We start from the raw sequence: 20643 nt of genomic DNA on the forward strand, positions 1-20643 counted from the left end.
CGAACAGAAACTCACACTAGTCCGGGTGAAAATGCAGCCAGACCACGATGTTCTAGACAAGCCTGTTTCCTGACTCTAGCCTGGTTGAGGTGCTTGGCTATATCCCCAGGCCAGCCCACACATCAGAGATAAAACCATACCCCAAGTCTGAGCATGACCATCACCGGCCATCCAGCAGGACCACGGCCACCTCCACCCAGGCCTGCGCAGCCAGGCTAAAGACAAAGGTGTCCTTCCCTTATCCCCCTGCCATGGCTCCGAAGGTCCCCTGTTCTCTCCCTGCCCCTTCCCACTGGACTGGCTGTGGCCATGTCACCTTTCCTGGTCACTCAGCGATGAAAGGGAATCTGTTTGCCTTCCACATTGATGGCACCGAGTTCTAGCCCAACATCCAGATGAGAAAGCTCAGAGTCTTTTCTTCCTCTCAGCTTCATCCTCAGGTCCCGTGATTCTGTTTCTGTCTCTTCCATCCCAACAACACTGTCTTCCTGGACCAGCTTCTCCCTTGCCTTCAAAGAGACAAGAGCCCACAGGCAGTCATCTCTCCAGCCACCTCCTCAGTCTATCCTCATGGATAAACTTTTCAAACTGAAGTTCCGACTGAAGGGATCCATGAACTAGCAAGATAAGACGTGGTGGGGAGGGGTGTATTTGTACAAACGACTCCACTACTTTCATCGGAATCTCAAACAATTTATGCTCCAACAAAAGTGGACCGACACTGTCTACCATGCTGCCAGAATGATTTTTCTGCATCATCACTCTGTGTCCTGATCAAGATGACCTTGTGGGCAGGAACCGTGTCTGAACCATCTCTGTTTCCCCATCATTTTCTTTGGCGTCTGGCACAGAGGAGGAAGCTCCACGCATGTTGAACTGAATTACTAGCTACAGCCCAGTATGATTTCAACAGCATGTGAGCGATGCCTTGAAGAACTCTCCCTCTTGGGCTAGAAATCCAGAGAAAACTCTTGGCTCTTTCCTAGCAAGATAACAGCCTTTAACTCTGAAAGAAACATTCCGTGTGCATCAATTTTGCAAATGAAAGTGAGCCTAGCAAAGGTGCCTCCAGCCTGCGGAAGGGACTTGGGGACAAGTCTCCAGCCGCAGCAGGTGATTCACCCTCAGGCGTGACTGTGCACCTTGTCATGGCCAAGCCACCTGCCCCATTGAACTGACAACAGAAACAAGTCCTCCCCATTTGACTATAGAAGCCAGATCTCCCAATTCCCACCAGCCCCAAAGCTTTCTGCCAATCATTACTCTAGTCCTGGGCTCCCCTACAGATGCCAAGCTGTATGCGTCTTGTTCAGAGATGTTTATAGCTCAAGTTCCAGAGACAACTTGGAGGGCTCTCCGGCTGTAATCTACTTAAGACAAAAATCCATGACGTCTCCTTGGAATCCGGGAAGTTCCCAGGGGGCATTGCAATCTGAACTTTGGGATATTTGATTTTCCTGCATGTTGTGTGCCCAGGTGAGAAATCTACAAGGTAAGCCAGAAGGTGGCTGGACCCACAAAAATGTAAAACATCTATTTGCAAAGGCTAGAAACAGGGATCGTGGAGTCCCATTCCTCGCATGGGTTCTGGCAGCACAAGCCAAGTGCAGAGAGATCTACAGAGGAACCAATGTTTGCCTCGCCCACTTGGTGTCTTCCCCAGACAGTGGGCAAGCAGGGCCATTGTCTCAGGCTGTACCATGGATATTGCTTTCAATGCCCCAGGACCCCGGGGTTCAGCTCCTCCCAGACCACAGTGGTAAAGCCTACTGAAGACCCAGACACGCCTGGGGCAAAGTTCCAGAAACGCGACAGCACATGATAATGAACTGTTTTCAGGGAGAGAATTTGTCCTAAAGCAAGGCTCAATGATACAGACCTCAATGTAAGGTTTCCACCTGAGCAAAGAGGAATTCTGAATGGTTCTGTCTCTCCCCTGTCTAATCCTATGGATTCTTGTCTATAGATTTTAAACTCTTTAGGATAAACTGCTAGTAGAAAAGGGCACAGACCAGGACTCAGTTTCCACACCACGAGGACCCTGCACCTCAATGCCCTGCGTGACTGGTTCCTGACCACAGTTCCTGACGGGAGAGGGCAGGGCAGCAGTGGTGACCCGATGAGGCTGCGGTGACCCACAGATGACAGTGGTCAGAAGCCACATTTAGGCAGCATGTCAAGGCCTCGTGGTGAGAGGGACACACAGGGAGAGGGGCCACAGCTCCTAGAAGAAGTACAGGCACACCAGCCATGCCGGGGGACCCAGAAAAATTCAACGGGAACCTGGCAAGGGCGAGGTGACACTATAGCTCGTGAGAAAAGGGAGCAACACATTCAGATTATTGCTTTTAGTGTGCCTTTATTTGAATGCATGGGTTGGAGAGCTGCTAGAACCTCTCCAAAAAAGCCTGAGTGAAAGAAAAAGCCTGGGTGTGGCTGCTCCTTTTGAAGTCCCAGATCAGCCTCCTGTGACTATTTTCCTGATCCCAATACAAGAATTGCTGTTGGAAACCTGAGTCCAGGCAGAGCCACTTCTCCATAAGGCACTGTGAGTGAACCTCTGAGTCACTCAGGGGATTCGATGGATGAGGGGGGTTTGGGGTGAGAGTCCCTGGTTGCCAGCTTCATCCCAGAGCATGAGAGGGGTCTTCAGGGGCCAGTAGGGGCCAGAGCCCCGGCCTCTACCTGCAGAGTAGGGGCCAGGCACTTATGAGCACTGTCTCTGGAGCCCCTGCTCTCTCATCCTTTGGCTCCTCCTTCCCCCACCCACAAAATACTGGGAGAGGAGGGGAGCAAAGCATGATCGCAGATAAATAAGGAGCAGAACAGGGACACTCTAGTCCATCCTTCAACAGTCAGCAAACACCCCTGTGCATCAGACACTGTGCTGGGCGCTGAGCACAGGCTGGTGAGCAAGACAGACACAGTCCCTGCCCTCGGGGAGCTTACACACTAGTGGAGCAGACAAGCTTCAAGCCAGGAACCCATAGGCATTAGCACGATGAGGACTTCCAGAGAAAAGAACAGGCCTCTGTGGAAGAGGGCAGGGTGGGGAGAGGCCGCTATAGACTGGAGGGTCATGAAAGCACCCTAAAGAAACGTACCTAACCTGACATGGAAGGTAGGTAGGGCTGGCGTGGGAGAAAGAGGAGTCCTGCAAAAGCCTTGGACCAGATGGCAGGGCACCGAGCCCCGGCTGGACGAGAGATGAGCAGAGGGCAAGTAGGCAAGGGTGAGGTTGAGGAGAAGGGAAATGGGATGCACAGTGCCTCCGAGGCCCCAAAAGGATTGCAGATCCTGTCCTGGTGCAAAGTGAAGCCAACAAGGAGACATGCCCAGTGAGGTCCCACAATCCGATCCATTTTGATAAAGAGCAGTCTGGTTGCCTGGAGACAGTGGATCGGATAAGGCTCTGGAATGGCATCAAGGGGATCCATGAACTGCAGAGAAGTTCAAGGGAGAGATGACAGCAGCTAGAACTAGACTAGGACAGAGTCGACTCATTGGAAAAGACCCTGATGCTGGGAAAGATTGAGGGCAAGAGGAGAAGAGGGTGGCAGAGGACGAGATGGTTGGACGGCATCACCAACACAAGGAGCTTGAGCAAACTCTGGGTGACAGTGAAGGACAGGGAATCCTGGTGTACTGCAGTCCATGGAGTTGCAAAGAGCTGGACACGACTGAGCTACTGAACAGCAACAACAAAGGAGAGACAGATTCACTAATAAAACACAAAACAAAACAAAACAAACTCCAGGATTGGAAGTGGGAGACTGGCTCCAACCTGGCTCTGCCAGTAACTCCCTGAACGACCCTGACCGAGTCACTTGAGGCTCCAGCCCTCAGCTGCACCCCCAGGAAAACTCAGGTCATCTTAACCCAGAGCCCCTCTCAGGATGAGGGTGACTCAACAACTAAGGGCTTGCAAACCAAAGAGTCCGACAGTTGGGTGTCTAGGAGAGACCCTGCATCTTCCTCAATCCCTGGGAAGTGACAGTGTAGATGCCACCAACTGGAGCTACTTCCCCATCTCATTCCAGAGACACAGTTCCCCCAGTGCCAAAGAGAGAGGGAAGGAAAGGAAATTACTTCCCTAAGGACTCAGAGCTAGGCATGCAGCCAACACATTTGTATTTAATGTCAGAGTCAAAAATTCCGAGACCTCCACACTCTTCCCCACAGTGTCAAAATTGGAACAATCTTAGCGTGCAATCACTTTTACTTCCACTGTCCCTGGACGTGACCCTGCAAGGGGCACAAGGCGCTTGCACACCCAGGAATCTGAATCACAGGGTTCTGGCTTTGCTGGAACCCTCACAGAGATCCAGGGCCCCCAGGAGTCCTAACCACTGCCCCAGACCCCAGAGCCACAGCAGGGCCTGACCACAGCCTCTGCACTCAGGGGACTGCACTGAGTGACATCTACGTCAGCGTATCTGAGACCACAACCGCCCCTGGACGTGAGGCTGATTAAAGAGGGTTAGGTGAATTGCTGAATTAAGTCTTCCAAAATTGGATAAAGCGATTGTGAAATCTGTTTTGAGTCAACCTATACATGTTTCATTGCAGGAAAATGTCTCGGTAAGAGTTCATGGAGGGGAAAAAAAAAAATCAGCAACTCATTGTTGGCCGACCTTCCTGGGCTCCTAATATTCAGTTCCCCAAAAGGCATCTTAGCCATGTAATTTCCAATATGGGAACAATTTGAGTTGCAATTAGGCAAATCTCAGAAGGTTCTGCCACTGATTTGTTCATTCTCTCAATATTATTCTACAGGACACACTAAAATACTGTGCCAGGTTCACACAGAGGGCAGCGGGGAACTGCACATGGGGGTTATGGAGGCTGGGTAAACACATCCCTGCACAGCAATGGGGCCTCCAGGCCTCGGGAGCTGGGCTCCTGGTCCTCCGCCCCCAAGGGCATCTACTAATGGCCTGGTTGGGGGCAGGGCTATAAGCAACTCAGAGCTTTGCATTGGGGTGAAGGCCTGTCCAGGCTCTGGGCCGTCAGTAGGGAAGCGGTCAAGGTAGCTGCCAGCTCCAGTGCAGCCCGCGAGCTGCAGGTGAAGGGAGAGTCGACAGGCTCTGACTGTCACAGGAGATTCTGCTGCAGGCCACATCTTTCACTGAGCACCTCTGCTAGGCCCAACCCGAGCTAAGCCCTAGGGATCCAGGGGTGAGAAAGACACAGCCTTGACCTCAGGCAGTCCTGCTAGCTGGAGGACATATCAGCAAGCAAACCCAGGTGTTACAGGAGACAAAGAGTTATAATAAAGGTATCATTTTCAGAAATGCAGTGAAAACACAGAAAAGGAAGAGATTCATTCTCCCTGTGGTGGGAAAAGAAGCTGCACAGAGAAAGGCTTATTTGAGTGGGCCCTGACACATCGGTCAGAGTTTGGGAGGGAGGAAAAAGGCATTTCCTCGCTTGGTTGGGATGAGTTTGCACTTTCTGAGCTACGACGAGTACCTCCTGTGGGCTGGATCGTGATCACCTGTTTCAACAAGCAAAATAAGCTGTCTTCAACATTAGACCGATGTCTTCTTCCCTTGTCCCTGGCTGGAATAAGAAAAGGTTATTCCAGCCCTCTGAGGCCCATCTGACCTGCCCTGGACTCCTATTATGACCTGCTCTTTACTCTGAGTGGCTGGTTTGCTCCCAGTGGCTAAGAATGCCTGAACCCTCCTCTGCTGCGCTGTCATCCTCTCCCCGAGCAGACCAGAGCTGTACACCTGAGACCAGATCTTGTGGGAACTCTAACTTAGGTCCAGGCAAAGTCAGCCTGGACTGGGAGGCCCTGGAGGGCAAAGGATCGTGTCAGCCTGACCCTTGATTCCCCTCTTCCCCCAAACCTGCTCAGAGCCCAGCTCTCAAGAATAAATGAGTGAGAAAAAACAAAACAGACTTCCTTGGTGGTCCAGTGCTCAAGACTCCACGCTTCCACTGCAGGGGGCACAGGTTTGATCCCCAGTTGGGGAAGTTCCACATGCTGCAAGATGTGGTCAAAAAGGCAGGAGGGGGAAGAAGTTAAAAAAAAAAAATGAATGAATGAATGAGTGTGTGTGAGTGCACGAGTGAGGCAGTGAGCAGACACAGCCAACAGGTGGGGCAGCACTTCCATACCTGGGGTGAAGTTCAAGTCTGACCCGTGGCGCTAGATTGCTAGCAGGAAGGATAGGAGGGGCAGCACACCAGTCCCAGAGCAAGAGGCGAGAGGCGCATTACGACAGCCCCGTGCAGAGTGAGACTTGGGGTCAACGTGGGGTCCAGCAGTCGGAAAGGAGAGTGGGTTGCACCTGGGCAAATGCAGCTTCCCAGAGTGAGACAGCCTGCAATCAAATGTGAGCTCTGAGAAGGCAAGAGTTGTACATGTACACACAGGCACGTGCATATGACTGCACACACACACAGAATCCCAGAATCAAGGCCCTGAAACTCAGCCTCTGGGACCATTTAACTTCCCTCCCCTCACACCTTCAGCATAGCCTAGCCAGCCTGGTGTGGCAGGCCCCACTATGTGCTGGATAGCCATTATCCACTCTTCCTTAACTAAGAAATTCAGTGGTGGTCAGCAGAGGGAGGCGACCAGCTCAAAGCCTGCCTTCCCAGCACCCCGTACAGCTCAGGGGCCACAGGGTGTAGTTCTGACCAGGAGATACCAGTGGAGGCAATTTGCCCTCTGTGGACAAAGTTTCCTTTCCTGAGAAGAGCTACTTGTATCTCAAACAAGCTTCCTTAGGCTTCTTCCTGCCTGTGATATGACGGGAGGCCAGGTTGCAGCTGCCACTCTCTAACTATGAAAGAACCCTGAGGATGAAAGCCACATTCTATGCAAGTGGGGAAAGCTCCTGGAACGCTGAGGGTATCAACACCCCAGCAGTGGCCCTGGACTCTACCTGTGGGCTTCCTGTTTAACTGAGGAAAACAAGCCCTATTTCCTTAAATCAATCATTCTCTTCCTATTACACTTGGCTCACAGTGGGTCCCCAGTAGATGCACCTTGAACAAAAATCAAGAAGGAGAGAAAATATCAAATGGGGGGTGAGAGGGGCGGGAGAGAGCAGACCCCACCCCAGCTCCCTCTAGCCTCATGCATTCCCTGACTGCAGAAGATACCTCCCACATGTCAGTGTTCTGAGCCCAGTTTCCTCCAGATCTTACTCAGGGCAGCTCCCCAATTCTGTCCCAATCCTGGCATGGCCTTTGATAGGCAGTTGATTCGGGATGTTTGGTTATTAATGGGCCAAGACCCGGAAATCACTGTATTTGACAGCAGCACAGATATTGTCCCCCTATGCCAACCAGAGCCCAGCTCCCACTCCATGGGAGACAATGAAACACTTCTGGAGAGGCGGGGGCTGCTTAGCTCCACCATCAACCACGCTTCAAGGCCACTACCAGCTGGAGCAGAGAACTGAGAGTCTGTTTACTTACAGGCATTTACCACAGGGATTGCCTTTGAGTCAAGAACCCAGAAACACATGCCAGAATGGTTTCCGGCTTCTTTCCCACTGATTAACAAGCTCTGGGGGAGATCATGGATGAAATGAATGCTACCGCAGGCCCATTAATCACAGCTCCTTGTAAGCCAAATCAGTGGCAGGTAGGGTGACCAACCACCCCAATTGGCTGGGGACTCTCTGGTTTCGACACTGAAAATCTCACATCCCAAGAAAACCCATGCATGTGTGCTAAGTCACTTCAGTCATGTTAGACTCTTTGCAACCCCATGGACTGTAGCCCACAAGGCTGCCCTGTCCATGGGATTCTTCAGGCAAGAATATTGGAGAGGGTTGCCATGCCCTCCTCCAGGGGATCTTCCAGACCCAGAGATCAAACTCTTAACGTCTCCTGCATTAGCAGGCAGGTTCTTTACCACTAGCGCTACTTGGGAAGCCCCAAAAAACCCTTATTCCCAAGCAAATGGGGACAGTCGGTCACCATGGCTGCAGAAGGCCCTCTGACATTCAGACAGGGAGCAACCCTCACAGCTGCCAAGAAACACACACCAGAGCCAGTGGAGACACCGCTCCCCAGGCTGCCCAGTCCCTCGCCACACACCCGGGCCACCAGAGCCTCATCATGGCCCACTACGACTAGTCCGTACCCCATAAGGTCAGCCCACCTTCAGCTGTTTGCCAGCAGGCAGGTCACAGAGCATGTGCTCCTTAAAGAACTGACGATTGTCCCAGAAAGCCTGTCCTTCAGCCTCTCTGATCTCTTCTCATCTTTGGGCCAGACTAATGCGACTCATGTGGGCCCTAGATCCTGACCAGCAAGAATTCCCAGGACACATTTAAGTTTCTGGTTCGGATTCACTGACCTTCAGCCCACCCAAAACCTGGTTGGTCCAACACTTAATCTTCAGGTTTGTACAGGAGAATTTTCCAACAAGACATTTTATATCCATTTTCTAAGATGTCCTCCTGCCTTTTCTGAGTTTATCTAAGAAAGTTCTCTGTTGTCACCTCCCAAAGGTGGGGGAACCTCAAAGCTCTTCCCATCCAACTACCTCATTCTACAGTGTGAAAACAGAAACCCATTGGGACAAGACGCATCCAAGGTCTCGGAGTAAGTAAGTGACAGAGAGGTGGGAAGCTGAGAGTTTGGACCCCTGCTCTAGTAACCTTTCCACTATATCACAGTTGATGGTATCACAAAGCTAACAGCCACCTCTCTGTTACAAGTAGGTTCAGTTCAGTTCAGTTGCTCAGTCGTGTCTGACTCTTTGCAACCCCATGAATTGCAGCACTCCAGGCCTCCCTGTCCATCACCAACTCCCGGAGTTTACTCAAACTCATGTCCATTGAGTTGGTGATGCCATCCAACCATCTCATCCTCTGTTGTCCCCTTCTTCTCCTGCCTTCAATCTTTCCCAGCATCAGGGTCTTTTCCAATGAGTCAGCTCTTCGAATCAGGTGGCCAAAATATTGGAGCTTCAGCTTCAACATCAGTCCCTCCAATGAACACTCAGGACTGATCTCTTTTAGGATGGACTGGTTGGATCTCCTTGCAGTCCAAGGGATTCTCAGAAATCTTCTCCAACACCACAGTTCAAAAGCATCAATTCTTCGGTGCTCAGCTTTCTTTATAGTCCAACTCTTACATCCATACATGACTACTGTAAAAACCATAGCCTTGACTAGATGGATCTTTGTTGGCAAAGTAATGTCTCTGCTTTTTAATATGCTATCTAGGTTGGTCATAACTTTCCTTCCAAGGAGTAAGTGTCTTTTAATTTCATGGCTGCAGTCAGCATCTGCAGTGATTTTGGAGCCCAAAAAAGTAAAGTCTGACACTGTTTCCACTGTTTCCCCATCTATTTCCCATGAAGTGATGGACCGGATGCCATGATCTTATTTTTCTGAATGTTGAGCTTTAGGCCAACTTTTTCACTCTCCTCTTTCACTTTCATCAAGAGGCTCTTTAGTTCTTCTTCACTTTCTGCCATAAAGGTGGTGTCATCTGCATATCTGAGGTTATTGATATTTGTTTTGGCAATCTTGATTCCAGCTTGTGCTTCATCCAGCCCAGTATTTCTCATGATGTACTCTGCATATAAGTTAAATAAGCAGGGTGACAATATACAGCTTTAATGTACTCCTTTTAGGTTACAGCATAAAAATCCCACACAGGCATTTTCCACAAATAGTACACATGCTATGAACTGTTTCTGATTTAATCACCATACATCTCACAGTTTAACCAAACCAAACCCAGGTTGGAACCAGCACCACTTTGAATATCATATCCCGACCATCCCTAGCTTCCCCTTCCCTGAGTAGCGCACAGTCAGATCTGGGCCTGGAATCCATAAGATAAACTGTACACATTGGGATTATGGCTCTGTAATATAACTGCTATTGATGTGGGAATGCAAATGACGAGGCTGCAGAGTTTTTATGGCCTGGGAGCGACGGGGTGGCGGCCCACTGACTTAGTCTCACACCAAGCAGCCCCCCAGCAGTGCTGGAGCCAGGAGCACAGTCAGCTTTTCCATCATTGGCAGAGGAGGCGGCATGCCCCCGGGCCACTGCATGGTCTCTGGGAGTCCTTAGGACAGCTGAAGCTGAAAGGTTCTCCTGTGAGTCTCTAGACGGCCAGCACATCTGTCTATCTGTCCTACTAGGCTTTCTGTCACTTCCTATATTTACTCAACCACCATGGAGGGACAAGAGACTAGTGAAGACCCAGAGAAAAGTATACGGAGTCAGGAACAATTCCAGGCAGAGATGCGGCAGACTTATGCTCCAGAATGTGGCAAGGCTGAGACTCAGTGTCCACACTCCCCAGGCTGGGAGAGTTTACAGCTACCTCTGCGTTACATGCTCTACCTGCTCATCACAGGAAACTACAAAGATGTTAATGTCATTATTGAATGACTGAATCTGTTCCATCCATGGGACTGGCTTGGTTTGATTATCTCATCCTCTGCGGAGCTTGCCCAAAGTCACTCACTGAAGAACGCCATTCAGATATTGTCTTCCACGCAGGAGGACTTAGACAAAGTCGGCTCAACGTCAGTCCCAGCAGGGACCCTTAATGCTGAGTCTGACAGGTCTGATGTGCACTTTATTCTACCGATTCCAACAGACAGCTAAGCCGCAGGGCAACAGCATCTAGAGATGACTAACAGATTGTCCCTTCCAAGCAAAGACTCATACAAAATTCTGAAGGCTCTCCGTGATCATGACAAATGTCATATACGTTCATTCATAAATCTTTCTACAGTCTCAGCTCAACCCACTTTTTCAACCGATGTCCTGCTTGCTCTTCATCATTTACTCTGTGCTACAGTCACACCAGGCCTTCTTCCCTTGTCATTCTGCCAGGAGTTTTCTTCCTCCATCACAACCACTTCTCTTGGCTGATGGCTGAGCTTTCTCTCATCCTCCAGACTCATTGGAAGCCTCTTCCAGGAAGTCTTCTGAATCTCCTGATGAGTAATTATCATCTTCTCAAAACTCCCAGAGAATGTCTTCTGAATCTTTTGTATGGCTCTGATGCTCAATAAACATCAAATTGTATTAACATCACCAGTTTCCTTAGTTAGTATCTAAACTCCTGCTTCTGGTCACATAGACAGCGAAACACACAGATCTGAGTTCTTCAGACCATAATGATAAAAGACTCTCACACTCTTTTATTCACACAGTTATAATTCAACTCCATCTTTAGTCTTAATAAAAAGCATTTGCAATGTTACTAAGGCTCCTCTGGGCCTGTAAACATTTTACTCCAAACATATCAGCTGCAAAATGTTGGAGCCCTACTCAACAAAAGAACAGTAAGGCCAGATACACTTTCAGCCAACAGCCAAGGGGGTGGGAGTGGAGACCCTACTCTGAGCAAGCTAGCTACCCCGCGCCTGGGTGGGCACACGCAATTCACAGGCAAAATCAAACCAGTAAAACAAGAGGAGGGGAGGGGGTTATTTTATTCTTTTTTCTTTTTAAAATATCCCCCATGTTAAATATTAAGCTTCATGAAATATTTCACTGCTCAAATCAAGGCGTGGAATGCATTGAGCTGTTTGGACCCTTCACTGCTACTGTGACCCAAAGCAGTTCACACCTCCAGAGCGCAAAGCCAACCAAACCAGAGGGAAACTTGGACACCAGCTGCCTGGGGCAGGGAGGGGGCATAATTAAATCAAAAATGTAATGGCTTTACATCAGGAGGAAGTTTACCCATGCCACGCTTGAAAAGCAGAACCCTAATTTCACAGTCATGCCTCTGGACTTCATGATGAAGGACCTAGTGCCAGCAGTTGTGAAAAGGTGGGGAAGATCAATGAGCAGATGCGTGAACTGGGATTTCTGTGTCTGGCAGTCTTTTCCCTATTTTAAGAAGGCCTACTTTTTCTGAAGACATCAGTATGGAAGAATCCTGAGGATTTGTTTGGATTTCAGACATACTTTGCTGCAGGAACCCTCTACAAGGTAGATTTCATGAAAGTGAAAAACCATTCACTTTGACAATAGGCCTAGAAACAGAAGACAGGGGAGTCATGAATATGCTAATGGCTTTTCTCCGCTCCGGCCTTGCGGTATTGAGGTTTCAACCCCAGCTTGTACTTCAACTGATGCCATATTTAACCCTCTTGGAATCTTCAGCAGGAATCCCTGCTTTACATGAAACAAGTGGTCTGAATCACAGATGTTAGTGGGGTATTTCTGAATATGTCTCCCTGCAGAGTTTTGCTGATTTCATAGCTGGAGAAATGTTCTCCCAAAAAATGGAGCAGTAACCTGATAGCTGAAAGGTTATGAGCATAACAGAGCTTTAAATATTTTCTAAAGCATCCATTATAGAAGGCCACTTCAGCCAGCAGACGTGTTTGGGTCCATGGAGCTCCTCAAGGGCCTTCCCAGGTAGCGCTAGTGGTGAAAAACCCACCGGCCAATGCAGGAGACTTAAGAGAAGCATGTTTGAGTCCTAGGCAGGGAGCTCCTTAATGGGTCTTTACTTTCCTGGAATGTAAGCTCCATGAGGGCAGGGATGTGATTTTGCCCATCTGTCTATCTGCTATCTCTAAAGAAAAGGAAGGGCACATGGTACATGCCAATAAATATCTGTTAGATGGATTCGATGATTAGCTAAACTTCATGATTGAAAAGAGTATTGCCTTAGGGGGCCCCCAGCTGTTCTAGGAAATCTGAGCCCTATCAAATACTTAGAACCCACTGGGCAGAAAGCAAACAGAAATACTTCTCTATCTCCAGAAGAGTAATGGTGCCAAAGGCAGCAATTGTGGATGGTCAAGGTACACCATCATTCATCCATCCAGCACTCTTGGGCCAGGATGGGAACCATAAAAATGACTGGAACACCACTGATGGAAGTGGCATCTTGAACCCATCCATGTACAATGATCTTTAGAGTGCTGAATGAATTTCCAACTTAGCTGAAGGCTAGGGAGCTGGCAGAGAAGCCCAGGGCCCAGCCTTCCTGCAGGAGCTGAACCTCCACCCAAAACACAATGCAGAGACATGTGTCCCTTTGATTTCTTTCTTTGTCATGTCCATGTGTTTTGCTGCAGGGGTGAGCAGAAACCTGGGAGCGGGGGTGGTCACAGAGGCTGTCCAAGAACAGTGTGTGGAGCAAAGCAAAGGCAGGCATCTTAGAAACCTGGCAAGGAAGAGGTTTCAAAGGCCCTTGGATACAGAAAGAAGAAAAGAAGAAAGCATTTTAAAGCTACAGAGGACTTTCAGCAGAGTAGTTAAGAAGATAGCCTTGGATCAAAGCAACCTGGGTTAGAATCCAAGTTTTGCAGATTAGCAGTCAGGGAATGTTGGGCAAGTCAAGCTAATTGAACCTCAGTTTCCTTGTCTGCAAAACTGAGGCAATGCTATGAATGCCTCATAGAGCGATCATGAGAATCTATGGGGATAATGTGGAATACGTTCTCCTATCCCCGGAAGCTCTCAATAAACTCCAGCTATTTTAGAAATGATAGCTTGGAACCAAGGAGCTGAAAGGGCATCCATGCCATCTCATTCACTCCCCTCACCCCCGCTCCCTGCTACACACACACACACATATACCATCCAATCTGACTTCTGTTCATGCAGGACCCTCTGCCTGAATCACAGGTCCCCTGTCTGCCATGATCAAGCCATCTTCTGAAGCCATCAGCTGTGTGAAGTCTTCCCTTGGTTAGCAAGACAAGGGGTGATCGTCTCCTCTGAGAACCCATAATGCCACCTTCCTACCCCGCAGGCAATTCTGCCTCATATCATAGAAACCAAGGTCCTCTTTAAATCTGTCTCATGAGACCAAAAGCTCTTTGAGGGCAGAGACAGCCCTTTTTACCATCTTGGTGCCAGCCTGAATGTGTGTCTGTCACCAAATCCAGGTCAACATGAGTTTAACAGGTAAGGAAGTAGGACTGGAGGTCTTTCCAGAGTCCATCAAAGGTAAAAGCGGGACTATCACTGACCGCTTGCACCCCATGTCCAAACCCTGTTCCAGGACCACCGCCATCCCCTCTGAGGACCATCTCGTGGTAGAATGGAGAGGTCATTGCAGGCCAAGCTCTGTCCAGGCAGGAAAGGAGGCTGTGGGAAACGCTGACAGCCCCTCGAGGTCCGAGGACAACGCCAAGATCCCAGCTGGTAACAGCATGTTGGCCTTGGCTGTGCCTTGCTACTGGAAACCAGGCCAAGGAAGTCTCTCCCTTATGGCCAGCACTGGCGAGTCTGGCTGAGCCTCCCGCCACCAGGGGAGCCAGCCAACAGCACCGAGATAGGGCTTGAGCAAGCACCCCAGCTGCAGCCCCCTCCTCCACATTCCCACAAGGGTCCCTTCCTCAGTCCTGCTCCAGCCACCTGCTCTACGCAAGTGACGCTTCTCAAACACAAGTCCAACCACCTTACTTCCCTGGCTGCATGCTCCCACCCCCCGCCTAGTTCCTAGAATTGAACTAAAACAGTGTGAAGATAGAAAACAGGGATCTCCATCTGTGGCCCGTGGGATGGCTCTGTCTCTCCACACCTGAGCCTGCTTGGCTGCCAGCCTGTGTCACCTGCAGGCCCCCTCATGCATCCAGTCACCTGGACATCGATCCATTCAACCCAGACTTACTAGGAAGGGAATCTCAAGGATCCAAGGGCTGGAGAAATGAAAAGACGATAGACAGTATCTGAGCTGGACAACCAGGAACCTGGATCGCAGCCCTGGCTCTGTGCTAACTTTCTGTGAATTTCCTTACACTGGTCCCATCTCCCTCTGACTCATGGCTTCGTGGATCTCTGCCTTCAGTCCCCTGGAGCCTCAACTTCCAGTACAAACTAGAGGTGACCTCTGTGAGACAGGAGTGGGGTTGGGGCTGGTGACCCTCCAGCTCAGCCACCTCTCTCCCTCTGAAGGTCCTGAGGACAAGGATGAGCCAGCTTCTGCTCTGCGCACTGGGGATTGCGATCATACATGACCCAGGGGCTGGTCATCAGCTCATCTCCAGGGAGGATGTATTTTCACAGCAAACAGGGACTGTAAACTCAGCCTCTCCTGACCCACCCAGATAACCCCACTGACATGAAAGAAGTCACTCCCACATCTACACCCTTCCAGAAAATGCATAAACTACACACAACAATGGATGATTTCTGCACCAAACATGGCTGCCACCTCTACCCCGGACATCCCCCCTAAAAGCCACCTTCCTCACCTGGGCAGGCCCTCTACACGACTCAGCCAGCCACCCCAGCACCTCCTGCAGCCTAAGCCCTGAGTCAGGTGCACCCCCACAGCAGCGGGGAGGACAAGGCAAGGAAGACCTAGCCCAGCCCCCTTAGAGCTCCCAGGCTGGGGAGGGGAGCAGACAAGAACCAAGGAGCCCAGCACAGCGTGGTATGTTCTGTGATGGAACAGAACAGCGGGGCTGGGGGCAAGGGAACAGACAGGCAAAGTGCCACAGAGAAGTCAGGGCAGGAGAATAAGGTGCAAGCGGTGTTCATGGCTGAAATCCACCCCGGTGGGGGGGCCTCTACTCCGGAAGCCACAGTGCCCTCTGCCTGTGATGAGCCCTCAGGAACACCCCAGCCAGAGAGTCCAAGGGCTGGCTGATCTGCAAAGGACCCCACTAGCTGAGCTGAAAACGACCAACTAATTAAAACACAGTGGAAAGAGGAAACTGGTGTTTGGGTCCTGCTTATACTAGCTCTGTGACCTCAGCCAAGTCTTTTAACCTTTCTGATCCTTTCCTTCCTTGTCTAATAATATGTTGCTGTTGTTCTAGTCGCTAAATCCAATCCAGCTCTGCAACCCCATGGACTGTAGCCTGTCAGGCTCCTCTGTCCATGGGATTCTCCAGGCAAGAGTATTGGAGTGGGTTGATGTTCCTTTCTCCAGGGGATCTTCCCAACCCAGAGACTGAACCCATGTCTCCTGCTTTGGCAGGCAGATTCTCTGTCACTGAGCCACCAGAGAAGCTCCTAACAATATGTAGTAACAGCATATATTTATTTTTGAAATATATGGATCACAATGTACTTTTACATTAGCTGCTGCTGCTGCTGCTGCTAAGTCGCTTCAGTCGTGTCCGACTCTGCGCAACCCCATAGACGGCAGCCCACCAGGCTCCCCAGTCCCTGGGATTCTCCAGGCAAGAATACTGGAGTGGGTTGCCATCTCCTTCTCCAATGCATGAAAGTGAAAAGTGAAAGGGAAGTCACTCAGTCGTGTCCGACTCTTAGCGACCCCATGGACTGCAGCCTACCAGGCTCCTCCATCCATGGGATTTTCCAGGCAAGAGTACTGGAGTGGGGTGCCATTGCCTTAATTCTCACAAACCCCTCTGAGACAAGAACTGTCTCCTATATTTCGCAGATGAGAGAAAATGGGATCAGAGAGGTCAACCTTTCTTAAAGTAAGGACTGGAGTCTGGTCTAGAATCAGATCTCCTAAGTGGGCTTTTCAGTCTTACTTGTTGCAGAGAAGAAGCCAATTCTGACTCCATGTTGGACACTGTTTCTTTGACTTGCTTTTTGTTGCTTTTATTATAATCATACATAATGGCTCGCTTAAAAGGTCCCTGCCTCTCTGCCTGACTATTAAATGAAAGTGCCTTTGTTCAGAAACCTGTCTACCTATAGCTGTTAGGAAGGAAGAAATTAACACATCCCCTGCCTGAGGCTTGCCATTCTAGGAGATGCTTGCAAGATTAATGGCCTCTTCACTTTGTTTTCTCACTCCCACCCCCATTCCTGATCTATAAAAGAACCTTGCTGCTGCTGCTGCTGCTAAGTCTCTTCAGTCGTGTCCGACTCCATGCGACCCCATAGACGGCAGCCCACCAGGCTCTCCTGTCCCTGGGATTTTCCAGGCAAGAGTACTGGAGTGGAGTGCCATTGCCTTCTCCAATGCATGAAAGTGAAAAGTAAAAGTGAAGTCGCTCAGTCGTGTCTGACTCTTCGTGATCCCATGGACTGCAGCCCACCAGGCTCCTCCGTCCATGGGATTTTCCAGGCAAGAGTACTAGAGTGGGGTGCCATTGCCTTCTCCGAAAAGAACCTTAATAAGACCCTAAGAAGATGGCTACTTTGAGGCGCTAACCTGTCATCTTCTCGGTCAGCTGGTTTTCCTTGCCTCAACATCTGCTGTCTGGGATTCATTGGCTGGACTCACCTCCATGGGATAAACTTCCGGTCAAGGCTGCCCACAACCTCTTGTCACTCATGACGGTTTTCTGTTTCTTGTGACTTCAATGCCTAGCTTCCTGTGTCCTGATTTCCTGTAGCCTGGGTCCCTCTGGGGCAGCTAAAAGGGACAGTCCTCTGGCTCCAGGGATACTAAAGCCCCCCAAATAGAACATTATCTTCCACCTTGGCCAGACCAAACCCTCCACCAACAGATTCCTGGAGATAAACGGTGGAGGGAGGAGGACAGGAAATTGAGAGGTTCATCGAGAGACAGATAGACTTGACAGAAAAAAGGAAAGAGGCTGCAACCACATCAGCAAACTAGCCACACGGGCCCTGACTGACAACACCCAGGGAGGAAGGCATGCCAAGAGGCACCAGAGCCAGTCCCAGGAGGCTGAGGCCTCACCTGACTCCACAGCCCGCTGGGCCCCCCGCCCGCCTGGGCTCATGGGCAGCACTGACTCACGGGGGGCCTGAGGGGCCAGCCTGGCCCGGCTCTCAGCACATCTGACTCACCGTCTCCTGCCTGAGCCACTGTACGACATTCTTTCTCCCAGAAACAACATCCATCTTTAAAAAAAAAAAAAAAAACTGGCAGAAGAATTTTTCATGTTCTTGTGACTGTAAACTGAGCTTCGAATTTTCCTCAACTTTTCCTAGGAAGTATGCCTTGTGGGAAAGTGAAAAACAAGTCCATTTTAGGGCCTCAACATTTTCATAACTTTTGAGCCGCCTTAGCTTCTTCCAAGGTCATCCATCTGGGGGAAGCACAAGGCAAAAATGTTTCCGAGTGGCCATGGACAAAAGTAAGCATAAGGTCAGGTGGCCAGATCCACTCTGATACTTAATATACAGTAAGCTTAAAAAGTCAGAATAATTACCCCCATTTTAAAGTCATGGAAACTGAGGCTCAGAGAACCTAAAGGTAAGTGGTAGAGCCAGAATTCAGTCTCAGTTCCCAAAGTTTCCATGCCTTGACTAAACCACATGATTTCTGTCTGTCCAGGTGGAGAACAGCCCATTCTCCTGCAGTTCACACACAGCTACAGGTGTGCCAAAGTGTTCCATCAAGTGGAATCCCTGGCCACCTCCATCCTTGTGGCCAGGCTGTCTGCTCCCACCACTTCTGCCCCTTCCAACTCTTGAGGGCAAAGCCTCCAGCCTTATCTACTGGGGGCAGGCGCTGAAAGAGACTCTGCCACCTGGTCAGGCATCGTGGCCTCCTGGGAAATTACTGACCCTTACTGATTGTGCAAGACTCTACTCCTCAGATCCCTACATGAACCCACCTGGGCACAAAGCAAAGCCTTCTACATAAAGACCCATGCAGGGACATGGCTGATCCTTGGGAGTTCACCTATGTGTAGGCTGATGGAAGCACCAACATGCAGATGGCCTGTTGGGCACTTCCCAGATGCAGCCAGCCTGTGTTGGGTATTGGGTTTGCCCCTGCAGACCCCGCCCCCACACACACCACCTCTTCTGTGCCCTGGGAGCTGGCTGCAAAAAATGGGCTCTCTTGCCCTCTGGCTTCCAGCTGGGTTTGGCCAGTGGAAGGTACTAGCGCCAGAGCAGAGGAAATCTATACTTTCAGCTGCAGCCCCCTCCCCCACCATTCTCCCCAATATTACTTGCCCCAGGGCACTTCATCATCCCTTTAGTGGGCCTTGTCCATCTCACACTTTGTCAATTGTCATTTCGTTAAATTCTCCCCAGTTACCTCCATCTGTTTCCTCCGTCAGGTCCGTAACTCATTCAAAGCCAGTTAGGGCAGAGGCGCTGACTTGTGTAGAAAAGAGTGTGGGATAAGCAAGGGCTACTTTTGTGGTTTTTCTTTGGCTTTTCTCACCATCCGAGTCTGGACATTTTACATTGCTTCTCTTAGTGCATTTGCTGTTCATTTAAAATATTGGATATAATTTAGAAGTACCTACATCCCTGCTAGCCACATCCTCAATCCCCTGGCAGCAAATTCCATGAGGACTAAAGAGAAAGAGACCTTGGCCTTGCAGCCTTCCCAGGAACTACAGATGAGCATGCTCACATTCACTGCACATGCCAGGTAACATCGTGAGCCAGGGTGACACCCTGCACATGGCATGTTTTGGACTTTAGTGTAACATTTTTACTAAAATCTGTTATCTGTCTCCAATAGCACTGACTTGCTTTTAGTCTGTACAGGTTGATTTTTACTGGAAGAGGTAAAGGTGCCCAAGACCCACTTCCTACCCTCCAGGAGATTGCAGATAAAAAAATAGTGTTACAAGCTATAAGAACACAAAAGTGGCCCTAACACTGCCTGGAGGTAGCAGGAAAAGATGCACATTGAAGGTGGGACCCAAATGAGTTTTGAAAGGTGGAAAAGGAGCTCCCCAGGTGAATCAGATGAATGAGGGCCCTCTGGGCAGTGGGAAAAGCTTGTGTAAAAGTGTGGAAGTGAGGAAGAAGGGCTGGGTTCTGGGCAAAATAACCAGGGCATTATGACTAACGCTCAGCATGTGTTGGGGGAATTGATAGTCATCAAACTGAAGAGTGAGTCCAAGGCCTTGCAATTATGCTCATAATTCAGAAGGAAGTAAGAATGCACCCGTAAACCAAATGAGAAATGACTGTGTCAGCAAAGACCCATGTGTGAGGCGCTGCTAAAAGACAAAATGGCCTCTTAACTACGAAGTGCTCCACGGCCAACTCATTTCTGGGCACGAATGAATGCTCCAGAAAAATGAGACCTGAAAAGTAAGATAATGCAGGTCACATATTGGAAGTTGTTTAAATGCTAGACATTGTTAAGCACACATAGTCCATGAACTAGTGTGTATCCATGCCAGGTGGTCAGAAACAGCTCTTAAAGATGGAGATATGGATGGATGGAAGGAAGGAAGAGAGAGAGAAAGAGAAAAAGAAAGAGGAGAAACATGTTTGAGATAAAATGAATTCATATATAAATACATAAATGACAGAGAGATTAAAAATAAATAGATGTTCCCAAAGCATTCATGAGCTCCCCTTTCCCCACAATCAAGCTTCTTCCTAACTCAGTGAATGAGAATTGCCTGCTGCTACAAAAGCAAAGATAATTGGGAATGATGGACTGAGTTGGAGGCCAATTTCAGAACTCCCAGAGCCTTGAGAACACTCAGTGCTGACCCCAGCACAGTCCCACAGGAAGCTGGGGAGAGGACCAGTGTGCCCATCTTCACCTCTCGTTGGACCCACTCCCCTGGACAATGTGGGGATCACATGTGGGGATCCTGAGAGAGAACAGTGTTCTGGGGAACATCCCAGACTGTAAATTCCAAGGAATATTACAACCAATTGAAGGAAACTCTTGCAATTTTGTGAGCCACAAATGGCTCCAAGGAAAGTCTGGTTCAACTTTCAGACCTGGCAATACCTTCCTTCATGGCAGGAGGACAGTGGTCATGAAAAGACCAGTTTTTCCTCTCCCCATTTTCCCAAAGGAATGGGCCGTGAGCTGGGAAGGTTATATTTTCCC

The sequence above is a fragment of the Ovis aries genome, chromosome 3, assembly GCF_016772045.2.
Source record: "Ovis aries strain OAR_USU_Benz2616 breed Rambouillet chromosome 3, ARS-UI_Ramb_v3.0, whole genome shotgun sequence".
Classification (NCBI taxonomy): Eukaryota; Metazoa; Chordata; class Mammalia; order Artiodactyla; family Bovidae; genus Ovis; species Ovis aries.